We start from the raw sequence: 19,995 nt of genomic DNA, 5'->3' as shown, positions 1-19,995 counted from the left end.
TCTGAATAATCCCTGTCTGACAGTGGGAACCTCCTATTATTTGACTAAGATTAAAATAAAAAAATCAGTATTTCCACAAAGTACTTATACACAGCAATCACGTAATTATATTATGATTATTGCTGTTGAAAATAAAGACACATCACTCAATCACTCACCAGCAAGCATGCACATATGCATGCTAACACACACACGCGAGCACGCGTACGCGCACACACACACACACACACACACACACACACACACACACACACACACATATATCTTGACCCAAAATAGCCCATTTAAACCAAGATAAACTATTATTTTTCTCCAATCAAGATACATATGCTTTTCAAAAATAATAAACATTATCCTTAAGTATGGGCATCAGGCTGGCAACTCGGCACCATAAAAAAAATCTACTGCCAATCATTAGTGGACCGGAGTTCCACTGTGGCAACCCCTTACTGGGAAAAGCCGAAAAGACAAACATCTTTTAACCAGATGTTGACTAGACTCCCTGTTGTCCAAACCAATGGAACCTAAAGATATATATCTATATCTAGATCTATTTCAGTAGACCAACTTACCTAAACACCGAAGCGCATATAACCGAGACAAAACAACCAAATAGACTATGGTACTGAATGGTCAAAACTTCGTAAACTTACACTGGGGAAAACACTCAGTCATCCTCAAACACCATGAAAATACACTACATTAAATTAAACCCATCCAGGTGGGGCGCTTTGCCCCCCCCCACTTAAATATACCAACTCTGAGATCACACTACAGGGAAGGGAAAAGGTCATCATGTTGGCCAACCAACTCTTTTCCTGTGTTAAAATTACGATCTTCTGACTATTCGGTACCATGGTCTGTTCGCAGTTGTCATCTCTGTTATATCAGCTTCAGTGTTTAGGTAAGTAGGTCTACTGAAGTAGACCCCTATATATATATATATATATATATATATATATATATATATATATATATATATATAGATATAGATATATATATATATAGATATAGATATATATATATATATATATATATATATATATATATATATATATATATATATATATATATATTTTATTTTATTTATTTTTTATTTTTATTTTATTTTACATTTGTTAACCGGGCTAGTCTAGTTGGATACATGTCCATTTTCAGTAGAGGCCCGGGGAGAAAAGCTCCACACATAATTCAATACAAAGAGACATATTAAAAAAACATTTAAGCACAATAAGAATATACATTTAGTAATAAGAACAACAAAATCCTAGGGCACTTACAAAAGTTTTACTAGGTAGTAGAAGCATAATTGTAAAAATTGTACTAGGTCAGTAGAAGTGAACATTAAAAAGCTAAAGATTAGCTATTAGTTTTCAATAATCTGTCAAAGAGAAAGAGGTAAAGCAGGAAATGTAAAGGAATTAATGTAGTAATACAAGAGAGGGAAAGAGTGAGAAACAGTAGTCAAGTAAGGAGACGAGGTAGGAAGATGGAAGAGAGGGTGGTGGAGAGAAAAGGAGGAGTGAGTCAGAGCATAAGAGGAGAGCAACAGGGCAAGAAAAAAGAAATAGTATGTATAGGTATTAATCAATGAATAAAGATATAGTTGAGTATATATGAAATAATGAAATGAAATAAGCCTAAACCATAACTGAAATAAGTCTCTTTTCAGGCTTTATCAGATCTAATTCATGGGCACAACAAATGTGTATCCAGCTACAGATCAGACAAGAGCTTTGTTCATATTTCAAGGTTCTTTTTTATTTGCTTATTTGAATGCTTTTACCAGAATATAGTTCTCATCTTAATGGACACATTTAAGTCACAGCCTGGAAGTACAAAAAAGTATCATAACAAAAGTATACATATCTTACAATGAAGCAAAGATTGTTACAGTTGTACAAATTGAAACAGAAACAGAGTTCAGGAACACATTTAAAGGGTTGTGTTAAAAGATAGTACCACTTGGTACTATCTAGAATAACAGGTATGTTATTATCTGGATTATTTAACCATAAAATACAGTCTTTAGCAAACCATTCTGATGTTAGGGTTTTTGACACAGAGATCTTTATACTCATATGCCCAAAGTTTTAATTAAGCTGTGTAGAAGCATTTTCACCCCCGAAATAAATAAAAGTGAAAATGGGCAGTTTTGCCACCAAATACCCTTGTAAATTTAGAAAGTCTCTGAGGAAATCAAGTGTAACAACTCTGGCTTTTGTGTAGTTACCTGGTAGCTTACATTTACTGACAAACTCTGGTGGAAAGTCCATTTTTTCTAAGATGTAGCCTAAAAAATCAAATGTATGCATTCAAAAGTTTTTTCAAAATCAGTAGGTATAGCAGCATATGGGGTATTACTAATTGCAATTCATTGTCGTATGTTGAGCCAGAGATTAAGTACCTCAGGATTTTAACCAAGAGTTGACAAAAAAAAGAAATAACAAAAAAAGAAGCAGAGAAAACAGCAGAAAAATAAAAGAAATCCAGTAAAACTGTTTTTAAGTACCTGAGGTCACGACATACAAAGGTTGTAAGAACAATAAGTACTGTCCTAGATAAATGTAAAATACAGAATCCTCTTCTAAAATTTATAAAATTCAACCATGAATCTGTATATTAATAAACAAATTACTAGGCAGATAGGCTGTGAATAAATCAAACCACTTCTGTGCATTTTTTAGATATGGAACCATTTTGAGAAATTCATGTGAGGACAATAAAACTAAACTCATCATCTTCTTTCGGCTGTTCCCGTTAGGGGTCGCCACAGCGGATCTTCTGTTTCCATTTCTTCCTGTCCTCTTCATCATGCTCTTTCACACCAACTGCCTGCATGTCCTCTCTCACCACATCCATAAACCTTATCTTAGGCCTTCCTCTTTTCCTCTTACCTGGCAGCTCCATCCTTAGCATCCTTTTCCCAATATACCCAGCATCCCTGCTCAGCACATGTCCAAACCAACGCAATCTCGCCTCTCTTGCTTTGCCTCCAAACTGTCCAACCTGAGCTGATCCTCTAATATACTTATTCCTAATCCTGTCCATCCTAGTCACACCTAGTGCAAATCTTAACATCTTTAACTCTGCCACATCCAGCTCTGACTCCTGCCTTTTCATCAATGCCACCATCTCCAACCCATATAACATAGCTGGTCTCAATACCCTCTTGTAGACCTTCCCTTTCACTCTTACTGGTATCCGTCTGTCACAAATCACTCCTGACACTCTTCTCCACACATTCCACCCTGCCTGTACTCTCTTCTTCACCTGTCTTCCACACTCACCATTACTCTGAACTGCTGATCCCAAATACTTAAACTCATCCACCTTTACCAACTCTACTCCCTGCATCCTCACCATTCCTCTACCCTCCCTCACATTTACACACATATATTCTGTTTTAGCCCTGCTGACCTTCATTCCTCTTCTCTCTAAAGCATATCTCCACCTCTCCAGGGTCTCCTCAACCTGGTCCCTACTCTCACTACATATCACAATGTCATCTGCAAATATCATAGTCCACGGTGCCTCCTGTCTGATCTCATCTGTCAACCTGTCCATCACTACAGCAAATAAGAAAGGGCTCAGAGCTGATCCTTGATGTAATCCCACCTCCACCTTAAATGCATCTGTCACTCCCACCGTAGTCCTCACCAATGTCACACTACCCTCGTACATATCCTGTACCACTATCACATACTTCTTTGCCACTCCCGACTTCCTCATACAATACTACAACTCCTCTCTAGGCACCCCGTCATATACTTTCTCTAAGTCCACAAAGACACAATGCAACTCCTTCTGACCTTCTCTGTATTTCTCCAACAACACTCTCAGAGCAAATATTGCATCTGTAGTGCTCTTTCCTGACATGAAACCATACTGCTGATCACTAATCATCACCTCCCTTCTTAACCTAGCTTCCACTACTCTTTCCCATAACTTCAAGCTGTGACTGATCAATTTAATCCCTCTGTAGTTACTGCAGCTCTGCACATCACCCTTATTCTTAAAGATAGGTACCAAAACACTTTTTCTCCATTCCTCAGGCATCCTCTGACTTTCCAAAATTTCATTAAACAATCTGGTTAAAAATTCCACTGCCATTTCACCTAATTCACTCCATGCTTCCACTGGTATGCCATCTGGGCCAACAGCCTTTCCATTCTTCATCCTCTTCATAGCTGACCTTACTTCCTCCTTGCTAATCTGTTTCACTTCCTGATTCACTATCCCCACATCATCCAACCTTCTTTCTCTCTCATTCTCTTCATTCATCAGCCCTTCAAAGTACTCTTTCCATCTACTCAACACACTCTCCTCACTTGTGAGTGCATTTCCCTCACTGTCCTTTATCACCCTTACCTGCTGCACATCTTTCCCAGCTCTGTCCCTCTGTCTAGCCAATTGGTACAGGTCCTTTTCTCCCTCTTTAGTGTCCAATCTCTCATACAACTCTCCATATGCCTTATCCTTAGCCTTTGCCACCTCTCTCTTTGCCATGCGTCTTATCTCCTTATACTCATGTCTACTTTCTTCATCTCTTTGACAATCCCACTTCTTCTTCACCAGCCTCTTCCTCTGTATCCTCTCCTGTACTTCCTCATTCCACCACCAGGTCTCCTTGTCCTCCTTCCTCTGTCCAGATGTCACACCAAGCACCTTTCTAGCAGTCTCCCTTACTAGCTCTGCTGTAGTTTCACAGCTATTCGGTAACTCTTCACTGCCTCCCAGTGCCTGTCTTAACTCTTCCCAGAACACCACCTCACAATCACCCTTTTTTAACTTCCACCATTTAATCCTTGGCACTGCTTTCACACTCCTCCTCCTCTTCTTGATGACCAACGTCATTCTACAGACCACCAATCTATGCTGCTTAACTACACTTTCCCCTGTCACCACTTTACAGTCTCCAATCTCCTTCAGACTGGCCCTCCTACATAGGATATAATCCACCTGTGTGCATCTTCCTCCACTCTTGTACGTCACCCTATGCTCCACTCTCTTCTTAAAATACGTATTCACCACAGCCATGTCCATCCTTTTCGCAAAATCCACAATCATCTGACCTTCTGCATTCCTCTCCGTAACACCATACCTACCCATCACTTCCCCATCCCCTCTGTTCACTTCACCAACATGCCCATTGTGGTCCGCTCCAATCACTAGTCTCTCACCCTTGGGTACCCTCACCACCACTTCATCCAACTCACTCCAAAAATTTTCTTTCTTATCCATCGCACACCCAACTTGTGGAGCATATGCACTAACAACATTCATCATTACACCCAGTCACTGGGGATGAACCCAGCCACTGGGGATGCACAAGCCAGTGAATTTCTTTGTGCCGGTCCCAAGCCCGGATAAATGGGGAGGGTTGCGTCAGGAAGGGCATCCGGCGTAAAACCTCTGCCAAATTACTTATGCGGAGAACAATAAAACTAAACTCCCTTCCACAAATTGTTAGGTGTCAGCATGTAAAACTGTCTCACAGACAATATCTGTGCCAAGAAGTATTCCTTTTGACAATAATGTGGCATACTGATTGAATGCATGCATAGAATATGACCAGAAAAGTTGGCTGTCCATGAAATGAAAGGTTTTGCAGATAAACAGACTTTCATAAAATTATTTAAATGTGCAGAAGACATGACCCACCACAACGGTTAAAACTATATCACAAAGGAGAATAGCATATATAGAATGAAAGGAGTGACCAGAATAGCATATATAGAATGAAAAGAGTGACCAGAATAGCATGTATAGAATGAAAGGAGTGACCAGAAAGTCTGTCTTAAGTACCTGGCAGCACTTCAGTGATATCTAGAGTCAAAGACAGAAGTTGACACCTAACTGGAAAGCTTTTGAATCTCCAAAGAAACAGAGAGCTGGTGCATTGCAAAGTGAGAGAACAACAATTCTAAAATAAGTACATTTACAACAGCAAGCACCTACATAGCACAATAATCTATAACAATATACAAAACATTTTCAAAACTTCTGCAAGTGTTATTGATTAGAAGTTGGAAATTATGCATCTGTCTTATTTGCTTTCTCCTCTCACCTTTCAGGTGTAGAAATCTACAGATGGTGATTAAAAATATCAGCAAGCACCCCATATCTATTGGTGGAGGGGGTAAACAATTACTTCCCATGGACTGGTTTCACAGATGATATAATGCAGTTCTTCTTTCTTATTTTGTGATGGTTTTACATTGTGACACACTGACTGACTGTGGCATGTCCCATGTCTTTTTTTCTCTACCTGCTTGCCTCCAGGGGCCATGACATTTCAGACGCAACAGCAGGATATGAAGGTTTGCTACCAGAACTATTAACCTCAGTACAATTTTCTGCTCCTACAGTAGAGCAGAGAGCAGTAGTTCTAGCTCCCTGGAAAACAAATGTCTGAAATGGAAAATGAAATTATACTTCAAAGCACGTTTCTTTGAGTCTGTTCAGAAATTGGGCCATAACTTTTCTTTTTTCCTTTTCTGGTACAAAACATTGCTATACTCTGATACTATTCAGACTGAACATCCAGCTATATTTGATTTTCCCATTTCTCTATCTCTCTTGATGATAATGTTTATCTGTAAAACAAATGTAAATATTTAAACATGAAATTAACTTTGTTATTGCTACGTACATACTTAAGGGGGCCATTTTCTACGACTGGGGGCTCATTTATATTCAGACAATACAGAAGTCCATACATTTCACTGTCTCACTACCTTTTATTTACTCTAATGGACTTATTATTCTGGCATTCTTTCATGTGCTTATATCTCCACATTTTCTTTAACCAACTATCCTTTAGGAGGCTTCATGTAGCTGGGTAAATCTTTTAGAGTTGTAATGAATACAAGCAGGGGTAGTGGAACAGCGTCATCAGGGGTGTGTGTGCGTGTGTGTGTGTGTGTGTGTGTGTGTGTGTGTGTGTGTGTGTGTGTGTGTGTGTGTGTGTATGTGTGCTTGCATGCGTGTGTGCGTGCATTCATGTGCATGTGTGTGTGTGCGTATGCATGTGTGTGCGCGTGCATTCATATGTGTGTGTGTGTGTATGTGTGTGTGTGTGTGTGTGTGTGTGTGTGTGTGTGTGTGTGTGTGTGTGTGTGTGTGCATGTGTGTACACTAAGCCTTCCTTTTTGGACTGGTATAATTGTGTACATTTATGCCCTGTTATACAGCATTGCTACACTACCTTACAACAAACAGGGAGGGGAACAAAATACCTACTACGTGACATGCAGTCTTGTAAGCGGATGCATATTTTCTGTATAGTCTTGTGACAGCTGGTGGATGGGTGATAATCTCAGCCAATTAGTACAACATTATTCTGCCTTTCATCTTCAGGATATGTGCTACTGATAAAAAGTAGACTGCAGATATATTTAAACATGTAAGTTGTTTAGTGACAAATTACCTGCCCTTTACTTTTTGACAATTCAATAACGAGGAGAAATGGAAACGGAAACACAAGTGATTTATTTCCACAAAAAATGAAACTGTGTCTGTCTGCTATGAAAAAAAAAAAGATCTTCATGAAATGTAAATAACAGAATGTAACTGTCTGAGCAACTGTTCTTACAAATAAAATAATTATCTTAAAATTGACTTTCCAGTTATGTTGCATTTGTTAATGGAAAGCAACATTTAATGTATCAGATTTATGAACGATGAAATGTGAGTACAGGCATGCTTTCCTTGAATGCTTTACCAACACAGCTATCATCCCCAGAAAGCATTTAATCATGTCAGAAATGGCATCTGTCTCAAATGACATAACTCACTGTAAGCTACGAGGAATCCATTCTGCGTTGTATTAGAATCCACGAAAGAATCTAAACTTTATTCTTTGTGCTTTAAGTGTCAGACGTATTACACAGAGCAGTCTATTACCTTTGTGTCAATGTTAATAAAACAGCTACGGTACTGCCATTCAGGCTAATGAACTGTGTGAATGTTACATCCAACATACTGATATCTGAGTGACGCCAGGCTTTTTCTCTCAGAAGTCTTTCAAGAAAGAAAATAGGTTCCATTTTCCTGAGTAATTTTCCAAAGATACTTGAAGTTATAAATGAGTACCACAGAAGGTTAATTTTCCTAACATTTAATTTCATCTACCATTAATCTACTCCATAAAAGCTAATTTAATCTAGCATAAATCTATTTCCTAAAAGATAATTTCACCTACCATTAATCGTGATATTAGTCCATTCTTCAAATGTTATTTCCTTGGTACAGTGATCCAGAATTGTAAGAAATGCATTTTAAATGCCAGTTCTGTAATTAAGCTGGTTTTAATTTTGTTGTATGGCCAGTGACATTTGTGGTAAACATTTTTTTCAAGACAGTTCTTTGCTACTTTTCTTTTTTATAGTTTCCTCTTTCTTGTCTGGTAGTAGAGTACGGTACTGTATTTGCTAATTTGGGATATGGAAGGAAAATATGAGTAAATTGATCAATTGCACTACTACAGTAACTAAAACTGTGAATTCATTAAAGGCCCCAGCACAAGCTGTACACCTCACAATTTAAAGGCCCTTCCAGTGTGATGTGTCCAAATGTGATCCAAGAACATGTTACTGTGATGATGTTGGACCTTAGTATTGGCTAATTTGCATATAGCTGAACTGCAGTACTACCCAGTGGGTAGTACCCTGCTGCTCATGTAGGCAGTGGAAGTCCCCTGACCAGTTACTCATACACACACACACACACACACACACACACACACACACACACACACACACACACACTACAGTCCCTGTACCCCTGCCTACTCTCTCATGGTCTCCCCCACTGCTATAATACTTTATTGCTATAACAGTACTTTGTATTACTCAGCACTGGCGGTCTAGTGTATCCCCCCTACCCCCTGACCTCCTTAATGACATGGGTCCCATTATGGTACTTTAAAAAGCCAAACTTAGTGATATAGTGGGTCCCCCTATACCAGATCACCGTACTAGTATTGGCGTCACTACAGCACTTAAGAGTTTGTCTGGTGTACCCTTATCCCCATATTGCTCTTCTGTGCCTTAGGGCACTCTTCTCTGGTGTCCAGTATATTGCCCCAGTCCCCCAAAGTAATGTTGGTGCTGGTGCAGCACTGTAACATGTGTATTTACCCCATCTTTGGTCCCCTCAGTAACACTGGTGCTGGTACAACAATGTAGTGTATGTATTCCCCAATCCGTGGTACCTTCAGTAATGGTGCTGGTGGTAGAACACTGCAGTGTATGTACTCCCCCCATCCTGTTACCTGTAGTAACATTGTTGCTGATATAACACTGCAGTGTGTGTATTCCCCCTCATCCATGGTTCATGCAGTAATGGCAGTGCTGGTACAATACCGTAGTGTGTGTACTCCCCCACCTTCAGTCCCGTAGTAATATTGGTGCTGGTACAGCATTGTAGTGTGTATACTCCCCCCATCTCTGCTCTCCGTAGTAGTGTTGGTGCTGGTATAGCACTGTAGTGTATGTATTCCTCAGTCCTTGACCTGCAGTAATGGTGCTGCTGGTACAACACTTGTGTCTTTCGGCTTTTCCCGGTTAGGGGTTGCCACAGTGGAACTCCGGTCTGCTAATGATTGGCAGTAGATTTTTACATGCTGAGTTGCCATCCCTGACGCACAACCTTCAACGAAGGTACGCCCATTCACGCATGTCTCCAGACAGAAGACGGTCTAGCTGAGAATCGAACGGGACAACGTCTTACTGTGAGGCGACAGCACTACTGCAGCACCACCACCGCAGTGAACTGTTGGTACAACACTGTAGTGTGTGTATTCCCCCATCCCTGGTACCTGTAGTAATACTGATGCTGGAAAAACACTGTAGTGTGTGTACTCCCCCCACCCTCAGTTGCAGTAGTAATGTTGGTGCTGGTACAACACTGTAGTATGTGTGTATTGCCCCATCCCTGGTACCTGTTGTAATGTTGAATCTTGTACACCACTGTAGCGTGTGTACTCCCCCCACCCCCAGTTGCAGTAGTAATGTTGGTGATGGTACAACACTGTAGTATATGTGTATTCCCCCTATCCTGGTACCTGTAATAACGTTGGTGCTGGTACAATACTGTAGTGCATGTATCTCCCCTCATCACTAGTACCTGTGGTAATGGTCATGCTGGTACAACACTGTAACATGTGTATTCCCCCTACCCCTAGTCCCTGTAGTATTGTTGTTGTTAGTACAACACTGTAGTGTGTGTATGCATTCTCCTTATCCCTGTTCCCTGTAGTAATAGCGGTGCTGGTACAACACTGTAGTGTGTGTATTCCCTCCCATACCTGGTACCTGTTGTAATGGTGCTTCTGGTACAACAATGTAGTGTACATATTCTCCCTGTGCTTGGTCCCTGTACTATTGGCGATGCTAGTACAACACTGTAGTGTCTGTAGTCCCACCATCCATGGTACCTGTAGTAATATTGGTGCTGGTACAACACTGCAGTGTGTGCATTTCCCCTACCCCCAGTCCCAGTAGCAATGTTGGTGCTGGTACAACACTGTAGTGTGTGTATTCCTCCCTACCCCTAGTCCCTATATTATTGCTGTTGCCGGTATGACACTGTAGTGTGTGTGTGTGTGTGTGTGTGTGTGTGTGTGTGTGTGTGTGTGTGTGTGTGTGTGTGTGTGTGTATACATCCCTCATCCCTGGTACCTGAGGTAATGCTGGTGCTGGTACAACACTGTAGTGTGTGTATTCTCCCTACCCCTAGTCCTTGTAATATCACTGTTGCTGGTACACCACTTTAGTTTGTGTGTATTTCCCCAATCTCTGGTACCTGTAGTAATGGTGGTGCTGGTACAACAATGTATGCATTCTCCCTATCCCTGGTCCCTGTAGTAATCATGGTGCTGGCACAACAGTGTAGTGTGTGTATTCTCCCTGTCCTTTGTCCCTGTACTAATGGTGCTGCTGGTATAACAGTGTAGTGTATGCATTGTCCCTATCCCTGGTTCCTGTAGTAATGGCAGTGCTAGTACAACAATGTAATGTGTGTAGTCCCCCTGTCCTTGGTCCCTGTAGTAATGGTGGTGCTGATACAAAGGTGCACTGTGTGTATTCTTACTATCCCTGGTCCCTGTAGTAATGACAGCCCTGGTACAACACTGTAGTGTGTGTACTCTCCCTGCCCTTGATCTCTGGACTAATGGCAGTGCTGGTAATGTGTGTAGTCGCCCCATCCCTCATACTTGTAGTAATGGCGGTGCTGGTACAACAGTGTAGTGTGTGTATTCTCCCTGTCCTTGGTCACTGTACTAATGGCGGTGCTGGTAGGGCACTTTGTTATTCTCCTTGGCGTTTAGGGGTTCCCCCCACTGTCCAATCCCTGTTTTGCTGCATATGTATTATGGCATTTTTACAGTAAGCCTTGATGTCTATAGGTTCCCACCACTCACCCGTTCATAGCTGAACATGTCCTCTTGGCTGTGTTCACTACTGTAACATGGTGGGAATGGCAATGCTAATCTTCACAGCTTTGCACTTTCTTGAATCACTCAGCCATGTAGATGGTTCTGGGGAGACAGTAAATGGCTAATTAGCATATGACTTTCTCAAAAAAATTCTTATTAGCCTTTTGCACAGCCACGGGGCCAACCCTTCATGGTGCTGCATTGTCTTCATTTTGGAGAACCATGTAACACAGTATAGGGGTGCAAAAAACCTACAGTGACAAGTACACGGCCAAGTACACATCACTGTAAGTTTATGAATCTGATCTATAATTTACCTACTTGTTAAAATTATAATATGAAAAAAATAATTAATATCTATAAGTACATCACAGTACATATCAAATTATAGTATACTGCACTATAAAGCAAGCTTGATAATTTGCATTTAATGGGACTACATTCACTGGAATTACTAATAAATGTCCTGGTTAAAATCAGGTAATCTTCACCTGTATTTTATTGATGCCAAAGAATTGTCTATAATTTCTACATGAATTATATGCAGTGTACCATCATATGTTCACCCTATAATCTCAAGTACTGCTGGGGCATTCTGGAGGATGGCTTTTTGGAGACATAAATTTACCAGAAACAGACTGGAATAATGTAGATTCAACAACATTAGTAAGGAAAATGTCTATTCAGGAACAATTGTTTGAGATTGTAAAAAACCTTCCAGGGAACAGAACACACCATGAATTGTTTGTGTTCCTAAAGAAACTACTGTTACTTCATGTCAAATTTTACCACCATTGATGTTCAGTGATCATGGGATTATTTATTTATTTATTTATTTATTTATTTCAGTTTGATTACCGGGGAGGTCCACTGGTCTTTGGGGCCCGTTTTCAGTGGAGGCCCAGGGAGAAAAGCTCCAACAGGAAAAACAAGAGTTTAATTACATGAAAATTCAAAGACAGTTTGTATAACATATAGCATGTAGCAAACAAAGAGAATAAACACTAGCAATTTCTAATTTGTTCAGGAGGGAGCAGGCTTATATCATAAAAATCAAAATTCTACTATTTAGTTGCCTATGCTAAGTATATTTAAAAGAGGTTAGGAAGGAGAAGAGGTTAGCCTATAAAGGTTAATTTGTTATTGAATAATTCTGCTAAACTGAAATTTAACCCAATGCACAGAAGATTTATAGCAGATTATGTGGAAGCAAAACAGTTACTATGTAAAACTAACTGGAGTGACGTGTTCAGCGGAAAATCCTCAGAAGGAATGTGGAAAGTTTTGAAAGAGAAATCGTTTCAATTCAAAAAAATTAAAAAAAATGTGTAACATCAGGATCTAGGCACACAATGTCAGGATGATATATTTCCATAACAGCAAGATACTTGATCAAGGTGAGAGACAAAAAATATAAGAAGTGGAAAAGAGGTCAAACTATGACTTGGAAAACCGAAACAGACAAGCTGGACAGACAAATTAAACATAGTATGAGACAAGATATAATTTGAAGAAAATGTTTATAAAGATATTGAGCATAATAGGAAAACATTTTATAGATATATGAGATTTGGTAGGAGTAAAGACATATAAAGTGATAAACTGTAGCTTCTAAAATTTATTCTCAGACACAAAAGATTATAGATATATTAATAAAATCTTATGCAAAGCAGCTTGGCTTCACAAAGTGGGTAATAAATTGTCCTAGTGACATCTAGGTAACCTCAGATACTAAAAACAAATTAGATTATATTGATAAAGAACAACACAGACTAAATCCAAACAAAGCACAGGGAGGAGATGGAATTAGAAATAATGATGTGAGAGTACTTGCATGTATGCCTCTTCAGACACAACATTCCCAGGTAGTGCAGTGCACATCCGTGATTACTGCCTATCACAACATGCATGTATGCCTTCGCAGACACAACATTCCCAGGTAGTGCAGTGCACATCCGTGATTACTACCTATTACAACATGCATGTATGCCTCCTCTGACACAACTTTCCAAGGTAGTGCAGTGCACATTAGGGATTACTGCCTATCACAACATGCATGTATGCCTACTCCGACACAACATTCCTAGGTAGTTCAGTGCCACAATGTGCAATGTGTATTTATTTATTTATTTATTTTTAGCATTCGATTACTGTGAAAGTCTGACTGTGTATGATTCCATTTTCAGTGGAGTCATGGGGATAAAAGCTTAAAGTATTACAAAACATTTAAAAAAAAACAATTTTACAATTTTCAAAAATAATGCAAAAATATTTACAGTTTAAATAATTATACCAAATTAGACATAACATGAAAACATTAGTTAAGAATAAATACAAGTGATATGATGATGGTTTGATATTTAGTGAAATTGTAGTGAGTTTATAGAGAAATTAAAGGTAAGTTTGTATAATACAAACAATAATTCCAAAAATAAGTGAGAGAAAAGTGGACTTAATGTATATTTAGAAGGAAAGCCAGGGGAGAGAAATTGAGAGAAGTTAGAAAGTGAGTGAAAAAGGGAAAGCAAGGAGTTATAAGGTATGAATAGGTACACTTTCCCTTTAAGGATATAGTGTGTCCTGCTGTTGAGTAAGAGCAGAGCCATCTTTTGGCTAGGAAGTCTTTCAGAATGTTTTTTAAGGATAGGAGGGAGGGTATTGACATGACGGATACAGATAAGGAGTTCCAGGGCTTAGCAACATGGTTTAAGTATAGGCAATCCATAGCATATTTGCTAGGTTTGTGGGCAAACAAGAGTTTTTAGTCATTGGATCGTAATAAGGAAACATAGTTGTGTAGAACGTTATTTAGTGCTGGAAAAGCAGATGGTGCTGGATAATTTTATAGGTAGTAAAAAGCTGTGTATATGCCCTTTGAGGGGGTAGGTCTAACTAGTTTAGGCTTCATAGTGCTATATAGTGGTGCGCTCTGAAAGGGGTACTTGCTGCAAATTTAACAACTTTGTTACAACATTGTTCAAGTTTTGATTTTTGTGATGCCTGGAGGTTAGTAAGGATGGGAGTACTATAAGGAAGTATGGGGAGGAAATTATTAGTGGAAAGTGTAGTTTTAGTTGGGTTGTTGAGAAAGTTTTTGGCTCTGTAAAGCATCCCTCGTTTTTGCTGTGTTTTTCTTATCCAATTTTGTATGTGCAGGTCGAATTTAAGAATGTCATTCACTATCATCCCTTAAAAGTTGCTATGACAAGAGACTTCAATGGTTGTATTATTGAAAAAGGACTTTACATTTTGTGTTTTCATGAGAGAGGAATATGGGGGGGGGAGTAGTAGTTTAGTTTTTTTAGGGTTGGGCATGTATTGTGCGTTACAAAGAAATGTTTCAGTGACTGTTAAAGCTTCCTGAGTAATTTTTTGGAGGTGTGCCATGTTGGCAGATGTGCAGATGTGTGTAGAGTTATTTGCATACTGTATTAGAGAGGCCTGTTGTGTGAATGTGTGGAGGGTGTTGGTGAAAATGTTAGAGAGGAGGGGACCAAGGGTAAAGCCTTGCTGTACACCAGTAGTGACTGGGAGGTATGGAAAGAGGGTGCTATTTTACTGACTGATAACTATTGGATAGGTAGCTTTTGAATCATAGAAGGGTGGACTTAGAAAGACCTAAAGAGAACATTTGAAGTAGACGTTTGCTGTGACAAACTGTGTTGAAGGGTTTAGACAATTCTAGAAATAATCAGGAGACTAGTTGCCATTATCTCTAGCTTTATTGACAGTATCTATATAAGTTAGAAGTGCAGTGTTAGTACTATGGGAAGTATGGAAGCTATTTTGTGTGGGGGATAGAAGTTTTTCCTGCAGGAGATAGCTTAGCAACTGTATTTGAACACATTTTTCAAGTATTGGGGGGGGGGGGGTAAGATTGCTATAGGTCTAAAGTTAGTAATCTTCTTTCGGCTGCTCCCGTTAGGGGACGCCACAGCAGATCAACTGTTTCCATTTCTTTCTGTCCTCTGCATCTTGCTCTGTCACACCAACCACCTGCATGTCCTCTCTCACCACATCCATAAACTTTATCTTAGGCCTCCCTCTTTTCCTGTTACCTGGCAGCTTCATCCTTAGCATCTTTTTCCCAATATACTCTGCATTCCTCCTCAGCACATGTCCAAACCAATGTAATCTTGCCTCTCTGGCTTTGTCTCTAAACCTTCCAACCTGGGCTGAGCCTCTAATATACCTGTTCCTAATCCTGTCCATTCTCATCACACCCAGTGCAAATCTTAACATCTTCAACTCTGCCACATCAAGCTCTGACTCCTGCCTTTTTGTCAATGCCACTGTCTCCAACCCATATAATATAGCTGGTCTCACTACCCCCTTGTAGACCTTCCCTTTCACTCCTACTGGTTCTCGTCTGTCACAAATCACTCCTGACACTCTTCTCCACCCACTCCATCCTGCCTGTATTCTCTTCTTCACCTCTCTTCCAACCTCACCATTACTCTGTACTGTTGATCCCAAGTACTTAAACTCATCCACCTTCTCCACCTCTACTCCCTACGTCCTCACCATTCCTCTATCGTCCCTCTCATTCACACATGCATATATTCTGTCTTAGTCCTGCTGACCTTCATTTCTCTTCACTCTAGAACATATCTCCAACTCTCCAGGGTCTCCTCCACCTGTTCCCTACTCTCATTACAGATCACAATGTCATCTGCAAACATCATAGTCCACGGGGACTCCTGTCTGATCTTGTCTGTCAACTTGTCCATCACCATTGCAAATAAGAAAGGGCTCAGAGCTGATTCTTGATGTAATCCCACCTCCACCTTAAACATATCCGTCACTCTCACCGCAGACCTCACCACTGTCACACTACCCTCGTACATATCCTGTATCATTTTTACATACTTCTCTGACACTCCTGACTTCCTCATACAATATCAGAACTCCTCTCTAAGCACCCCATCGTATTCTTTCTCTAAATCCACAAAGACACAATGCAACTCCTTCTGACCTTCTCTGTACTTCTCCATCAACACTCTCAGAGCAAACATTGCATCTGTAGTGCTCTTTCCTGGCATGAATCCATACTGCTGATCACTAATCATCACCTCCCTTCTTAACCTAGTTTCCACTACTCTTTCCCATAACTTCATGCTGTGACTGATCAGTTTAATCCCTCTGTAGTTACTACAGCTCTGAACATCACCCTTATTCTTAAAAATTGGTACCAAAACACTTTTTCTCCATTCCTCAGGCATCCTCTCACTTTCCAAGATTTCATTAAAGAATCTAGTTAAAAACTCCACTGCCATTTCACCTAAACACCTCCATGCTTCCACAGGTATGTCATCTGGACCAACAGCCTTTCCATTCTTCATCCTCTTCATAGTTATCCTTACTTCCTCCTTGCTAATCCATTGTACTTCATGATTCACTATCTGCACATCATCCAACCTTCTCTCCTTCTCATTCTCTTCATTCATCAACCCCTCAAAGTATTCTGTCCATCTCCTCAACACACTCTCCTCACTTGTGAGTATGTTTCCCTCATTATCCTTTATCACCTTTACCTGCTGCACATCTTTCCTAGCTTGGTCCCTCTGTCTAGCCAATTGGTACAGGTCCTTTTCTCCCTCCTTAGTGTCCAACCTTTTATACAACTCTTCATACGCCTTATCCTTAGCCTTCGCCACCTCTCTCTTTGCCATGCACCTCATCTCCTTATACTCTTGTCTACTTTCTTCATCTCTTTGACAATCCCACTTCTTCTTCGCCAACCTCTTTCTCTGTATACTTTCCTGTACTTCTTCATTCCACCATCAGGTCTCCTTGTCCTCCTTCCTCTTTCCAGATGTCACACCAAGCACCCTTCTAGCCATCTCTTGTACTAGCTCTGCTGTAGTTACCCAGCTATTTGGTAACACTTCACTGCCACCCAGTGCCTGTCTTAACTCTTCCCTGAACATCACTTCACAATTACCCTTTTTCAATTTCCACCATTTGATCCTTGGTGCTGCCCTCACACTCATCCTCCTCTTCTTGATCACCAATGTCATCCTGCAAACCACCTTCCTATGCTGCCTAACTACACTTTCCCTTGCCACCACTTTACAGTCTCCAATCTCCTTCAGACTGGCCCTTCTACATAAGATATAATCCACCTGTTAAAAGTTAGTAATGTCTGTTAAATTTCCTACTTTCTGTAAAGGGATAATGTGTGACTTTTTCCAGATAGAGGGAACATGGAATTGCTAGGTCGACCTATTTATAAGGACTGAGACAGGATAGACAATGCTATTGACTGCTATTTGAAGGTACTTGCTTGGAAGGTCATCAGCAGAAGTTGAGCATGGTTTGGGTTTCATTAAGAATACTTTTATATAGGATGTAGGTACAGGTTTGATGGTGAAAGTGGATGTGGTGATATGTGGCTGTGGCTCAAGGTTAGGATTAGATGTTCAGGAATTCTTGGTTAGAGATTCTATACTATCTATGAAATAAGAGCTGAATTATAATGCAGTTTTGAGTGGTGAGTTATTGGGAGAAATGTTAAGGTTGAATTTTTGGCAAGGATGCAAGATTTCCTTAATGGCTGTCCAGATTTGTTTAGGGTTGTATTTACTGTTATACTGAAAGTTATTATAGTATAGTTTTTTGTCTTCATTTTTTTGCTTTTTAGTACAATTACGAAGTAATTGGAAGTTTTCAAGATATTGAGGTGTTTTATATTTTTGCCATTCATTCCATGTTTTTTCTTTATCCTGTATTAGCATTCTACTCTTTTTGGATAGCCAAATTGCATTATTTGTTTTTAATCTGTTCCTTCTAGGAGGTGCAATGCTATTTAGGATATTCAGAAAAGTTGTATTAAATTCATTTACAGCATCATCTATGGAGAAGCTTTTTAGGAAATTCAAGTTAATAGATGGTAGGGTACTGATGAACATTTCTGGTTAAACTTGGAAAGGCTGCTTTTTGATGTGTATGATAGATTGGGAGCTGATCACTGATCCTACAGGCTGCTAAGAGGTGACTTCTCTCGGGCATACAAGGCATCCACCAACCCATTGTTGATGTATTTACTGCACATCAGCAAATCAAATGGCAGCAGAAATACTTGGTCTACTGATCTAAACCTCTTCTGCATTTTTATTGTCTTCTGCAATATCAGTAGAATGGTTTGGAGAGACAAGTATATTTGGCAGAGGATACCGCTGTTATCTCCCTATCCACATAAAACAAAGTTCATCCTTGTCCATTTTCAAGCACAACTTAGATCTATGGACAGAAAATAGAAAATTGTACTGAGGACTGCCCCCTGTGCTACTAATGGACAACTGCAGTTCCTAAATGCTTTAGCCCATTCATAGATCCCCTCAAATTATCAATGGTATGATGCCAGTTATTCTTATTAGGGATAATATGTAATTATCTATCATGGGATGTCTAAGGCCAATCTATAACCAAATGGAATAGATTATTTTGAGCACAAAAAAGGAAATTGGCTAGGCTTAAAATGGCTCACAATGGTAGCTAGTCTAAGACTTAGCTATGAACCTATGGACATAGAGACTCTGACATTGTACATATGGCTAGTATTTGCTAGGATCTGATACTAGCATCCAGTCTAATAGGGAATTTGATGTCTTGCTATAATATGTGGGGCTACTAATTACTTGTGTGAAGCCATATAAGTTCATGCTAGATGTAGGCTAGTTAGAGTTCATGTTTAGTAGTACTTTTTCTTGTGAAATTGTTATGGATATCCAATGTAGAATATCTTCCAGTGTGGCTGTATTGTCCCCATGAGGGATGGAAAGGGCAGTAAAGCATATTTGTTTATAATTGTATGTTTTCAGGAAAGTAATAAGAAGCTTTGCTGAACTGAATTTTGGTGTTGGCTGTTTTAAGGGGAAATTTGGTAGTTTGGGGTAAATATTAAAGCAATGCCACCACCTTTCCTCTTTATACAGTCATTATAGATGATATTATAGCTGTAATGTGTAATTTTGGAGTTGTTTATACTGGGTTTAATCTATGTTTAAGTTATAAAGAGAATAACAGGCCTATGTTAGGTAATTCAGGCATTTAGTTCAGCAGTTTTATTTCTTATGCTTCTAACTGCTATGGCAACAAAAGTTAGATTACTGGAGATGACCATTATTGGGTTAGAGTACTGTGTGGAAGATAATTGTCTTTATGTTCATTGTGATAGGTGTGGCCAAGATTAGGGTGAATGTCTCCTCCTAGAACGATTTTAGTATATTGGAAAATTATTGATACTTGTTTTCGGAGACTGTTTTTCCACTTAATTTTGTTTGGTTTGAGTTGAAATGGAGTTTATCAGTTTATATTTGAAGAAAAGGTGAGGGGCATCATTAAACAGGTTTTGAGCGATGTGTGGAGAGTGCTGGGAGGAAGTATGAATAGGTGGTTGGGATGCAGTTGAAGAGATATTGAGAGCTATTATGGACTCATGGTAGGTTGAAAGATGGCCCAGGAGGAGGAGAAGAATAAAAGGTAAGCTGAAGAGTAGCATGATTAAGTAAAGGGATTTGTATTTTATTGATGACAGGTAGTGGAGAAGT

Source organism: Protopterus annectens, chromosome 2.part0 (genome assembly GCF_019279795.1).
Source record: "Protopterus annectens isolate FY-2018-M chromosome 2.part0, PAN1.0, whole genome shotgun sequence".
In the NCBI taxonomy this organism is placed as follows: domain Eukaryota; kingdom Metazoa; phylum Chordata; order Ceratodontiformes; family Protopteridae; genus Protopterus; species Protopterus annectens.
The sequence above is the reverse complement of the archived record's forward strand: the minus strand, read 5'-3'. Positions refer to the sequence as shown.